Here is a 14,849-nt window from a genome sequence, read left to right on the forward strand (position 1 = left end):
TTTTAATGACACAACCTGTAACGGGCGCGTACTCTTTCACTAGGACGTGTCAGTACGTCAAGCCTGGGGGACGTAATTTCATATTATTATTTTTTATTTATACTTAATGAAAATAAATGAAATATCTATCTATCTATCTATCTATCTATATATATATATATGTTTATTTATATATATAAAGCACAAAGGAAAATACAAAATTACAAAAAAAATAGAAAAGAATACCGATAAAAAAAAAATGGACACGTCTAATTAAAAAATTATAAATTTTACAAACAATGATAAAGATTACAAAAATAGCCGAAACCGGTTTGGCTCAGTGGATAGAGCGTCGGCCTTCGGACCTAAAGGTCCCCAGTTCGATTCTGGACAAGGGCCTGTACCTTGGTTGCAAGAGGCAGCTGATCGATGTTTCTCTCTCATCTCATTGATATTTCTATTGATAACTCTCTATCCCTCCCCTTTCCTTCCTCTCTGTAAAAAAATCAATAAAATATTTTTAAAAAACGATTACAAAAAATATATACCATCCCTCTCGGGGCGCAACATATATTTCAAGGACATATTCATACGTCCTACCCGTTCCCGATATTGTTTACGTTTGACGTATTTATAGGTCCCGCTCAGTTAATTAAGAAGAAAAATATGGGAAGGAAAGGGGGATATAATAGTTTGGGTGCACTGTGTGTGAGGGTTGTTGAAATTTTAAATATAGAGGCTCCAAAGCATGTTTGAGGTGCTTTTGAGGAAAGACTTAAGTGGCACACAGGAGCAGAGCCTGAGGAAGCTGGAGGACGTGTCCCGCAACACGGAACCAAGCGGGAATGAGTTTGTGTCCTATGAACCGTGAAGGCGGCAATGAGGCTGCAGCTGCATGAAGGGAAGTGGAGACATTATATCTGACAGGTAAAGGAGGCAAGTTCCGTAAGACCTTGAACACCGTGCAAGACCTCGGGACTTGCATTTGAGGGAGCTGGAGGACTTTATGCAGCTGAATGACGTAACGTGAATTACGTTGTAGCAGACCACTACCATCTTGAGTATAGACAGTGAAGTGTGCAAGGAAGAGGGAAGTCAGGAGAGAGAAGAAAAGTTTAAAGAGGAGCTGGTAGAGCTTAGTAGAAGAATAGGGAGAAGAAAGAAATGGGAGAGGGAGCAAAGCAGGTCTGCGGGAGGAAGTGAAGAAAAAATTAAGGGGGGGAGGAAGGAAAATGGGAGGGAGGACAGGGGTAAAGATGAAAGAAGGAATGTGGGGAGGGAGGGAGGGTAGGAGAAAAATAGGAAGAAGGATGATGGAACGGAAGTAGAAATAAGGAGGAAAGAAAAGTCTATAAATGATGAGTCAGTAGGAAAAAGTGTTGCATAAAAGAAAGAGAAAAAGTATGTGAGAGGGAGAAGCCAATAAGGAAATCAAATACAATTGTGTATAAAGGGGATAAGATTTAAAAAAAAAAAAAAGTTAATAGGAGCAACCAGGCCGGCAGGGGAGGGCAGTTAGCGGTGACCAGGCTGGTAGGGGATTAGGCCAGCATGCAGAGTGGTTAGGACAGGTAGGCAGGTGATCAGTTAGGAGCCAGAGGTCCAGGATTGTGAGAGGAATGTCCAACTGCCAGTTTAGGCCCAATCTTACAAGTCTAAACTGGCAGCAGTTGGACATCCCCTAAGGTCCTGGATGGGAGAGAGAGCAAGTTGGGTTGAGAGACTCCTCCCCCCCCCCCCCACCATGCACAAATTTTATGCATCGGGCCTCTAGTCTATACTAATAAGAAGGTAGTATGCTAATTAGGCGGACATCTTCCAGGCGGCTATCCTGATGCCAGTGGCTGCCTGAGGCTCAGGCAGCTATGTGTACGGCTGAGGCCCGAGGTTTAGGAAGCCATGGTGACTGCCAGTGGCCGCAACGGAGGGCTGATGGGGAAAGAGCCTTCCATAATAAGCCAGATAACCTCCGGCAGAAGGAGGTCAGACTATGGCTTAGGCTGGGGGCAAAGGCAGAGGCAGTTAAGGGTGATCTGGCCAGCAGGTGGCAAGGCAGAGGCAATCAGCCCGGCAGGGGCCAAGGTAAGGGCAACCAGGCTGGCAGAGGGGCAGTTAGGAGCAATCAGGCCAGCTGTCTGGGTGATCAGGTAGGATGGCAGAGGGGTTAGAGGAGATCAGGCAGGCAGGCAAGCGGTTATTAGCCAGCAGTCCTGGATTGCAAGAGGGATGTTAGACCAGCAGTCAGACATCCCCTGAGGAGTCCCAGATTGAGGGTGCAGGCCGGGCTGAGGGACACCCCCCCCCCCTCCATGCATGAATTTTGTGCACTGGGTCTCTAGTATTAAAAGAATTATAATGGATGAATACATCCAGTGAATGTAATAATTTCTTGAGTTGTTTGTTGTTGTTTTTTTCAGTTGAACTTATCATATTGTTTTTTTAGTTGAATTTGTGATATTGGTTCACAAAACCAAACAGGTTTCAAGTGTACAACTCAACAAAATATCATCTGCACACTCTACCACGTCCCCTTTAGCCAAAGCAAAGTCTCTTTCTGCCCACATTTATCCCCACTTTGCTTACCTCCCCTTTTCCATCTGCCTATCAGCACACTGTTGTCTGTGTTTATGTATTATATATATGTTTTTTGTAGAAATTTCTTATTATAAATTTAAACACGGTCTTTATTGATTTCTTATTTTTATATTTTTCAGATTCACATATAAAGAAAGCCAAATAAACAAAGCAGACAATGCAATGTCAAGAAAATTAACAAGACATTGACAAAAAAAAAAAAAGGAGAACTGGTGGAATTACTACAGCAGTGCTAGAGAACAATTTAGTATGCATTGTTTTTGAAATGTGTATGCCTGTGACTTAAAATTTATGCTTATGGGTATATCATAAGAAAATACTATACAGAATATTTACTGTATGTTCTAAAAAAGACATGTTTAAGGATTCTTATTGAAGTCTCGCAACTCAACATCTATCAAAAGAGAAACAGAAGCATATCACAGCATAACCAAACAATGGAATAGTATACACCCATCAAAATTTAGAAACCCAGTCCTAGCTGACTTGGCTCAGTGAATAGAGCATCAGCCTGCAGACTGAAGGATTCCAAGTTCAATTCTGGCCAAGGGCGCATGCCTGGGTTGTGGGCTTGATCCTCAGTAGGCGGTATGCAGGAGGCAGCCAATCAATGATTCTCTCTCATCACTGATACTTCTATATCTATCTCCTTCTCCTTTCCTCTTTGAAATCAATAAAGAAATATATATTTTTTTAAATTTAGAAACCCAAGCTATGCATGTCAACATTGGTCCCAGGCATAATATTGAAATAATTAAATAAAGTGTAAAACATTTTATACGGTTTTGATATTATGTCAACTGAAATCATAAATATACATATCTAGATATGCCTGTTGTGATATTTATATTAATAAAATATAAAAACATGCTTATAAGACTGGAGAGGAGAACATGGAGGATTACAATGTTACTGGTATCAAAAAATCTGATGCAACTATCACAGAATGTTTTCATTTCTTCCTTGTGTATGTATTGCTCTATATTCCTTTCTACATATTTTATATCTTTTTAAAGAGAAGACCTGATGGTTGTTTTGTGTGTGAGAGTGTGAGTGTATGTGTATGCGTGTGTGTGTGTGTGTGTGTGTGTGTGTGTAAATGGAATTAGAAAAACTTCCAGAAATTGAGTTATTATGCTATAGAGTTGGATTACAACTGGAACTATTAAATCAATTGTAAAATATTTGGCTCTTAGTAAAAGGTTTTACAAAACTTTATTATTAACTTCACTCAATGTATTTTTAGCATTTTTCTTCTACTAGAGTTTTTCAAAGTCAAATATAAATTCACAGGAGGCACAGTACATGGAATGCATGCAAGGGGCTCAGCCCTCGCAGCCCCCCCTGCCTCGGCCGGCCCTCCCAGCCCAGGCTTTGTATGGAAGGTCACCTGGATGGCTGTCCAGAAGGTCCCCCAAATGGTCTTCCTGTGCTGTTCACTCTAATTAGCATATTAGTTCTTCATTACATAGGAGAGTATTTCTCAACCCAAAGTGAAAAGGGAGGAAACCAGCTACATCCTAAAAGGAAAGTTCCAGCCTCCACACAACCCAGTTAGAAAACTAAGAGACTTCATAGGGAGAAAATTCACCACCAGCAGATGTTGTGGTTAATTTTCAATTGTTGATATTGAACAAGAACACCTCAGAGATTCTATAACCTGTGTTTATGGATTGTAGTTAAAATGGCAAAAGGACATATTCTGATCCTTCTGAATATTTTATAATACAAGGCATTTATGATAAAGGATAATTTTACTCACAACATGTTGGACTTCCTCTAGCATTCTACTTATTTAAACTTGAAAGGAAATTATATCTTTAACCTGCACTAAATGAGTTTGGAAGTAATGAGCAGTATAGTAATATAGAGTGATTTTGTGAAAAGTAAATGATTTTATTTATAGGGAGGTGAGTGTTCAACATAATATGTGGAATATAATTATTTTTTTAATAGTGTAGATTGTAGAATTCTCCAAAAAATGAATGGAGTAATAAAATATGCAAAGTCCTCAAAATTAGTAATTTGATTTAAATATTAGTTATTAGAAAATATTTGATATTAAAAATAGATCATTACTAATATAGGTACTATATCATTATATTTTTCAAATAGATAAAGTAGCAAAAATTAAAGCTTGCAAGTTCAAGTAAATATTGTATTAAGTATAATTAGGTTTGCATTCGGGATGTTTTAATAGTTACATGAATAGAACTAATACAAAATAATATTGAATGTATAAATAGATAATTCTGATTAAATGGAAACACAATAGTTTCATAAAGACAGATTAGGTTGTCTATAGCTTCTATTGTTCATTCTTTATAGCCATCTTTCTCATGCCTGCTATTGGTTGTAAGGGTGTGGGGTAGGAAATTACACAACACTGCACTGGCTGAGCCCATGTGTTCTGGTTGCAGAGTGCCTGGGTTTGAATTCTATAATCTCTCGTTCATTTTCCTCCCCTTTAACATGAAGCTTGTTGTTCTGTGAAAATTCAATAGAATAATGCAGAAAGGTACCTCCTGTTTGGCACCTGGTATGCACTCAGATTTCATCAATCTGCAGCCAAAGTATTATTACTTCTGTTAGAAAGGAACTAACAACAACTAAAGGTCTCTGGCTTCTCAGCATCTGTTTTGGGCACTCCTTAACACCTTTTCATTTAAGGATCATTTAGAATATCCAATTTGATGAAAACCATTAACAATTTTCAATTATTTTTAGGGCAAAGATCAAAATTGATAACATACACATTAGGGTACCGCATAATATCACTTTTACCTTTCTCAACAGCCTCATCCCTAACATCTTTCCCCACTGCTTTTTACCCTACAGTCACACTTGGTCCTCTCAAAGTCACCAGCCTCCTCCCTAATGAAGGACAACTTCATATACATGCAACCCTCTTACCCAATCAATTCCCACATAACATTTAGATCTAGGTTAAAAATTCAATTGATCCGAATATCCCTGGACACTTTCTGAAGCTTTTTGCTGAGGTTAGCTCTGCTCTACAATACACACTTCTTAAAGTTTGGTGATTAGTTTTATTGTGATGTGGTATTTTAATATATGAATGAAGAGTGTTGTCCACTAGGAAATATTTAATCAATTAGAGCAATTGCCATGACTGTATAAAGTTCTTCCATCAGAAGAAAGGGAGAAGAGAGATCTGAGAGCTGGTGAGAGAAGTTAGACCTTGTTGAGTCCACAGAGCAAGGGTAGGTAGAGAGAGTAGGCAATAGAAGCACATAATTTGGGGAAATTTAAGAGATTTAAGAATTAGGAACTCAGAAAAATGTTATTGCCGGTGGAAGTGGGGTTCTTGTGGTGTCATGAGGAAAAGCAATTCCAGGGACCCACAGGGAGGATGAGGTCTGGTGGAAAGATTTATTCCCCTTAATCTGTCTTATTATAGGGATGCATCAGCCAAGAATCCAAAAGGGTAGAGGGAAAAGTATTTTCCTTCCTCTGTAGAGCCATGGGCTATACCATCTAGTTTCAGTGTGTAGTAGATTGTATCATCTACAATATGATTTTATAAATGTTTGCACAAAGAAGAAATCACCTAACAACGCATTTCTCAGAACATGTCCCCATTGTGCAGTAGATCATTTCAGCAAAATTACACATAGCAAAGGCCACATGAGATATAGAGGGAAGGCTGCCAACGAGAGAGTCTTCAGAGAAACCAGACCTGCCAACACCTTGACCACAGACTTCCAGCCTCCAGAACGGTGAAAAAATACATTTCTGTTGTCTAAGCCACCCATTCTGGTATTTTGTTATGGTGGCATTAGTAAACTAATGCAGTTACCATGAGCATTATTTGTTTTGCTAGAAGAAAAAATTAACTTGCCAAATAACGACATTTAATACCTACTTCAGCTAAACATGACCTAGGATTTCATTTTGGGGTATATGCCCAACAGAAATGTATGCTGATATCCACTACAGAGATATTCACATCAGCTTTATTTCTAAAAGCCCCAAACTGGAAATAACCTAAATGGGCATCAACATGAAATAAGATAATTAGACTGTGATATATTCACAAAATGGAATATAGCACAAATTAAATGAAAAACAAAAGTACTGATACAGGTCATAATAATGATGAATCACAAACTTTTGTTTGAAAAAAGCCAGGCATAACAGAATGCATGCCATGTGATTTTATTTAAATGAACTTCATAAACAGCCCAAACTAATCCATGGTAATAGAAGTCAGACTAATGATTACATTGAGTAGGTAGGTAGTGAATTGGAGATTAAGCATAAGGAAGGGGGTATGCTGAAAATGCTGTGTACATGATGTGGTGAGTGGTTACATGAGTGCTTATATATGTTTAAAAAATCATGGAGCTGAGCACAATACTAGCTTGTAAAATGTCACTTATACCTCAATTAAAAATAAAAAATATATTAATATCATCTATTTTATGTTATTTTAAAAATGTATAGTTCATGGTAATTGGGTCACTGTGCTTGTATCCAATCTCTTATACATCTTTAATGTGAGATTTATAACTTGGGAAGGAATAAGGAAGTATAAATTTTGCTTAGGGAACTTTTTCTTGAAAATAATGTCTTAATTTTTATTTTGGGTAAAAAACTTTCCTAAACACTTGAACTTTCACATCCCTTCTTTACATGCATGGCTCCGTATTTGCCCAGGACCCAGTCTCCACCCTCTTCTGTAGCCCCTTAGCCCTGGTCTAGAGAGCTTGTTCTTCCAGAGACTGTTCAAAACCCCCCTCTCCCTCCTCGCTGGGGCCTCTTGCTACTGTTTGCAGCAGAGCTAATTAGTTGGCTATGTTCTTGAATTTATCACACTATGATGTAATATCGTGTCTGTGTCTCCTGCACACAAAAGATGCCCAAAGTGTTTGCTGAGTGAATAAGTTACTAAATTGTATATAGAGTTAACTAATGGGGTAGGCCTGGTTTTGGATCTTTGAATTATATGAGAGAACATTGTTCTTAGATCATAAAAAAGCCATCCTCTATTGCTCACATGGTTATTTGTGCATTTCTATTGATAGCTTGAATCAAAGTGTGATTTATATGTCAATCTCCTCTGCATGCTATAAAGTTCCACCAGTGTAGCACTGACTTTATATATTCTTATTTTCCCATTACCGCACTTAGTTCCATTACAGACAGTAGTTGGCACTTCATAGATGTTATGTGATTATGAATCAATGGACTTAGAAGCAGTTATTTTAAAATAAACACAAAACTGTCATAGTTTCTCATTCATGAGATTTGGCATACTACTTGTTAGCATTTGCTAAACTGAGTTCAAAATTTTTGAAGATCTTTACTACTAGAGTATAATTTGTATAAAAAAGTTTGCAAAGTTACTTATGGGTATGAAAAGTTTCTTAATAAATGATGAAAAATAAAAGGTATTACTGGGACCCTATCTTGAAAACAAACAAACAAACAAACAAATAAAAAATATATATTAAAATAAGTTTATTTCACCTTGTATTTAACAAAATTTAAGTTTCCAGTGCTAAGTCTTACAATAAAAAAATATAAAGTTTTGACTTGAGTATATATACATATATTTCAACTAAATTGTGCTAAGTGCCAAATTACATTTCACATTGTCTTTAAATTTAAGGATAATTTGAGTATGATTATAAATAAGGTTAAAGAATATTAAAAGTTTCCTTAATTTTATGAATTATTTTTATGGATCACTTGATTACCATCAATTGCTATAATTTTTGTCCAATATTATCCTTGTATGTTAACCAGTATAAATAAGTTAGATCCTCATTTGTGAATGATTTCAACTATAATTTGAATATTTCATCCAATTTCATTTTATTAACTGCAATAAATCCTGCAACTTTTTAAAGACTTACTATTTATCTTTATAGAAAATTTGTGTGGTATGTTCCTAGTTTCTGGAGATACTGTCCAGCAATTAGAGATACAGATATAATGGATGGAGTAAATAATTTTAAGCAAACTAAAATTTTTAAATTCTCAGTCTTATAAGAATTATGTTAATAAATACCCTTATATGATGGCCAGATCAATGTCTCTTTATAATCTCAGAATTGTGTATAATAGTTACATAGGTAACATATGCTCATATAATATTCTGATGAGCAATCTGTGGAATAAAATACATGAAGTATAAGTAAGGATATGTACACATTTATATACATGTATATAGATATATGTTCTCAGTTATGTATATTTTTTTCACTGGGAATATGCTGTTTTTATATGTGTGTGGGAGAATATACATAGTCTCACATTCTCAATTCTTCTTAATATATGTTATTTCACAGGTTGCTCATTGTGATATTTATGAATATGTATTACCTATATAAATATTTACATTTACACATATTCACATATTTTGTTTGATTTTATTGAGTTCTTATTAATTTTCAATAATTTCATACATCATTTTCATGCATCATTATTCCTCAGTACAATCATTATATAATTTTTATCCCTATTGTGTGAATTTAAAAAAAATTAAGTAAATTATGAATAAGAATCTTGTCAAGAAATGGAAGCAGAATTCAAAACATTAAGTTCTGACTAATTAGTTCTTTAGCATAGAATGATATGTAGCTATCTTTTGACAATTTTTATAGCTCTACGTAACCCTCTCTCAGCCAATCTTAACTGATGAGGTTCCAGGGAGATGGGCTAAGTGATCTCTAGAAATCTTCAATGTCTACAACACATTAATAAAACATGGTGTTCCCCATAATCATTAGTTTTAAGAATTATAGAATATTTCTGAAACTTTTACTTCTCAAAGTCACATAAAAAATTTGTTTTAGTATGTAAACAATTAGGAAGCCTTTCAAAGAACAATGATAAACACCTCATAAAACACAGTTTGCAAAATGTTGGCTATAAACAGGAATGTTATTCGCCCTTAAATTGTTTTATTCCTCTTTTATCAGAAGCTCAGTATTTAGAATATAACTGTGTTCACAATGTCTTCTAATGTATTTACTTACTAGAAATAGATAATTCTTTATATAATGCATTATTCTTCAATGTGATTTATCCTTAAAATAGATTTTTAATGGCTACTTCTATGGAAATTAAAGAAAAATGCAAATGATATCCAATAAACCCAATTCAATTGCAGATGTCCCTTCCGAATAGTAAAGCCATATAGTCAAACCTAGGAAACTTCAAAAAAAGTTTTCCTTCTAATCAGGCAAAATGGAACAACAGAAAGAATCCTTCTTTCGATGTAATAAAAGTAAATTTCTGTGACTGACCTAGAATGCTTGAACAACAAAAACATGGTAATATCAACATCCATACTTTCACAAGATCATGTCTTTTACAGCCTGTCTGTGGATTCAGGTGCCAAACAGCCCCAAGATGGACTCTCTGCAATTTATGTCCTGGATATTAAAAACAACACACATTTACCATCTAAAATGAAAGTAAATTTGTGCACTGTTTTATTTTTCTAAAAATAGAAGAATTATCCTAAAATACTTGCAAGATTTTTAAAAACTAACAAAATCAGGATGAGACAGAGAGAAGTTACATATTTCATTAAGCTTTAGTATCTTCACAGTTTCAGCCAACTATTTGCTCTAACTCTATAGAAAATGAAATAAGCTTACTGTATATCTAATTTCCAAGGAACAGACAGAAATTTCGATAAAACAAAGTAATTCGATATTTGTAGAGAAGCGCACTGGAAGCATCTGCTCCATGTTTGGCCTCCTCTCCACGGCACCAGGAAGTGGAGAGACAGAGCCTATAAAAACATGGCATTACTGCGGAAACCAATAGGTTTGTGTAAGTGGAAATTCAATATAAACGGGTTTGACAAATGTGGAGAAATGTAACATTGAGCCTGGGGGATTTGGGGCCAGACATTTAAATTTGATTGATAGCTTTAAGAATGTTATATATATGGATTCAATACAAGTGGGTATCGCGGTATCATAAAAGCAATATTATCAACTAAAGAAGTTGCAAAACTCTATCTCTTGGGCTTGGGGTGTATAATGTCTTTTTAGATTCTGAAGTTAACTGTTGCAATCCATGTTTTTGCCTAGTCTTAATGTGGTTTTGTAATTTATGTTTCTTGCTGAGTTTATTAGACACACACACCCCTTTTTTTTTTATTAAGATATTACATATGTGTCCTTATCACCCCCCAAAACCTCTCCCATGCCCTCACCACCTGGTAGATACCTCCTTTCAATCAAATCAGCATTCAGTGATATACATTGAGGATTATATTTTTGAAGAATTTTTTGTTTGATTATAGTTTTGTTTTCTAATGCTATTTTAAGATTTAGTTAAATAAAATCCTTAAAATTTAGTTTATTAAAGAAACTTTCTTCAAATCTTGTGAATATTCTTTCAAATATCCTCTTTCATCTAACAGAAAGGAAAAAAAATACTAAGCTATATGATAAAAGTAACATTTTGAATGTGAATTAGTTTTATTTTTTTCTAGCCACCTTGGGAAATATCTTCAAATATTTTATAATTTTAAAGTCAGAAACTGTAAAAACAAAATTATTACCTATGAATGTGGCCTCAAACTGCAATTTAAAACACATATGTTTTTTTAAATAAACACCTCATATTCAACTATTCCTCTAGTAGTCAATTGGTTGTTCTCAATATCACATACATATACATACATGAGAGATATAAGATTTGTGATCTACTTCTTATTATATCTAATCCTTTCTATCCAATATGTAGTCAGCATTGTTATACTAAGTAATATGAATTAATATGTTATGTTAATGATTAAACATGTTGAAAGTGGTAATTTCTGATTAAGTTTTCTCAATGAAATACATAAATTTAAAATTAAAGAAAATGGATCAGTCAATTTAGTTCCTACTATTAATTGCAAAGATGGACTGTGATACCAAAAGCACAGGAAAGCAAAGTATGGACAAATGAAGTTGTATCCAATTAAAAAGTAAAAAGCCGCTGTACAACAGAAGAAACATTGAACAGAGTGATAAAAACACTGTTTGTTGAGAGGAAATATTTCTCAAAACATATATATGATAAGGGTTTAATTTTTAAAATATAGAAGGAACTAAAACAACTCAATAGCAAGAAAAAAAATAACCCAATTAAAAAAATGGGCAAAGGACTGGACTAAACATTTTCCCAAAGAAGACATACAAATGGCCAACTGGTACATGAAAAAGTGACCAATATCACTTACCATCAAGGAAATGTGAATACAAACCACAGTGGGTATCACCTCACAATGTCAGAATGGGTATTATCCAGAAGACAAACAATAACAAGTGCTGGACGGGATGTGAAGAAAAGGGACCCCTGATACACTCCGAGTGGTAATGTAATTGGTATAGCCAGTACCTAAAACAACATGGTTCCTAAAAAAATTAAAAATAGAACTGACTATATGATCCATCTTACCCATTCCTGGTATGCTAGCCAAAGAAAATGAAATCAGTATCTCAAGAAGTATTGCACTTTCGTATTCACTGTTGCATTATTCACAACAGCCAAGAAATGGGAACACCTGAGTGTTTGATAGGACAGACGCATGGATAAAGAAAAAATGGTCAGGAGCCATGATGATGGGGATACATTCTGAGAATTGCATCGTTAGGGGACTCCTTCATTGTATAAACATCACAGAGTGTATTTCCACAGAGATGGCATGGCGTACTGCACTACAAGGCTATATGGCACAGCCTACTGCTCCTGTGCTCAAATCCCACACAGCACACCACATACTGAATATGTAGGCAGCAGAAACACAATGGTTAAGTATGTCCCTAAACAGACCATGTCCATGAATGGAACTTGCAGGCTTGGAAGTTCTCTGGGTGAGTCAGCAAGTGAGTGGTGAGTGAATAGGAAAGCCTGGGCATAACCATGTACTACTGTAGACTTTATAGGTACTTTCCCACAAGCCCTCCCACTGTTTCCTTCCCACAGGCTCAGAAATAGAACACGTACAGTATTGCTCCTTAAACAGGGATGTGGGCTGGCTGGATTGGGAATGTGGAGGAGAAACTGGCTGGGGGAGGAATAGGTCACCATTACAGGGACTGCCGGGAGGGAGTGAATGGGGGCCAGGGATCAGCAGGAGTGAGAAACCAGGATGGAAAGCTAACGAAACAGAGAGATTGGCATGGTCATGTGCATTTGCATGTTGGAGCAGTGATCAGACTAAGGAACTTCATGGTATTCATAAAGAAAAAGAGGGTGTTTAACATGGAGAAGGTGTAGAACTGAGGACTCAATGTGTGACTTTGGATATTGTTTTTGCTCCTATTGACCCTATCTGGTGGAAAGGGCTCTCTTTGGCATTGAACTGATGGGAAAAAATAAAACTATCACTTTACAATATTAAAAATTATAAATATTTCCAAAGTACAGACTGACTCAATACTAGCACAGAACGCCTCTACTACGGTGACAATGGATCCTAATCCTTGTTAAGGTAGTGCCTGTGGACCTGTGTCCTGTGAAAACTCTTAGGTCCTCAACAATGAATTTGCAGCAATGTGCTCTGAGGATCATTGGCTAGCCCTGGGAAAGCCATGGCACCCTCAGAATATGTAGCGTGGGTGGGACAGGCTCCTCTTACTGACACCAGCCAGTGACAGACTAATCAGATGGGATCTATTTGCTCAACAGTGAGGTGCTGTAAGTGAGAGGGAATCTACTGCCAAGCACCACAGATATCACTCCCATCACAGGAAAAAAAAAATCCCTTCTGAATCAGATATTCTTTGTTTTTTTATAGGACATTCAGCTCTATTATAATGATATCGGACCACCATCATATATGCAATCTGGCTTGGGTCAGAAAGGCATTATGTGGTGCATGGCTACACACACACACACACACACACACACACACACACACACACTCGATAGCTATTAATATAGTGGTATATTGCAATTTTTTATTCATTTGGAATTATTTTCCTCGGATATTATAACCAAAGTGGGATTACAGCTTCAAAGGTTTTCTCTCTCCTTTTACATATTGCCTATTACTCTCCGGAAAGACCATACTATATTTTACTTCTCTATATAAAGTTGTTTGAAGCCAAATATTGGTTTATTCACTTTAATGGATAATATTTTATAGAGTTTGTATATATGAATAATTTTTACAAGGTTTCTGTTTCATGTCTAAGCTTTCTTTGATATTTTTCATTGTATAATACACTTATTTATATCCTTTGCTGCATGTTATTGACTGTATCAGGTTTCAATGATATTTTAAATGCATGGCTTTCTATGAGGTGCCATTTGTTCATTCATTCCACAGACATTTGCTGAGTCCTTACTCTAAGCCATAGACCGTGTGACGAGAAATGTAGATACTCATGGTTCTTGCCACCCAATCCTCACCTTCTCTTCTTAAAGTGACAGGTTATGGTTTGAGTTTTGGTGACCCAGCCTCTGCCCACTCAGTTTGTCTGTTTTGAGTAGAGCTGATTCCTGCCCTCACTCCCAGCTCCATGACACTTAGACCTTGTCATCCAGACCTACGTCAGTCAGTGCATTTCCTTCTGCTGACCTTAGTGACGGGTAGGAGATGATGCATCTCCCAATGAAGTCAATGACAGGCACCAAAATAACTCCTTTCTCCAACGTCAGGGCCATGAACAGCGGTAGAGGTGGGAGCTGCTTCTGTCGCAGAGTTTTCTTTTATTCCAACCTAGCCCAAGCAGGATACTGAGGCTGAGGGAATGTCAGCCAGCCACACTGTCCAGCCTCTGCTCACTCCTGTGGAAGCTGGTTTATCTGAATGCTCAACACTGCCAGGATATACATCTGCTTCATGCCGCAGCCAGTGGACTAGTTTTTTAGTCATTTCCAAACTAAATAGTATAAATACGTGTTTTGGGTTCACACTAAACACAAAATGATGAAACTATTTTGGTTCTTGTGGACTTTAAAGGGCAACAGACTAGTAAGGGCTACATATATCTCTATCTATCTATCTATCTATCCATCTATCATCTATCTATCATCTATCTATATAAAACCCTAATATGCAAATAGACTGAATGGTGGAACAACTGAACAAATAGTCACTATGACATGTGCTGACTCTCAGGGGCCGTGCATGGAACATGATGGGCGTCAGCAGCAGGTGGCAGAGTGCAGAACATGGTGGGCATTGGCTGTGGCAGGATGGTGGAGCAGGTGAGCAAGGGCACCAGACCAAATCGGGATGCTGGTCAATGTCATCAGGGCGAGCCTCTGGTGGTCACTGAATTTTTCTT

Source organism: Pipistrellus kuhlii, unplaced genomic scaffold, assembly GCF_014108245.1.
Source record: "Pipistrellus kuhlii isolate mPipKuh1 unplaced genomic scaffold, mPipKuh1.p scaffold_m20_p_14, whole genome shotgun sequence".
In the NCBI taxonomy this organism is placed as follows: Eukaryota; Metazoa; Chordata; class Mammalia; order Chiroptera; family Vespertilionidae; genus Pipistrellus; species Pipistrellus kuhlii.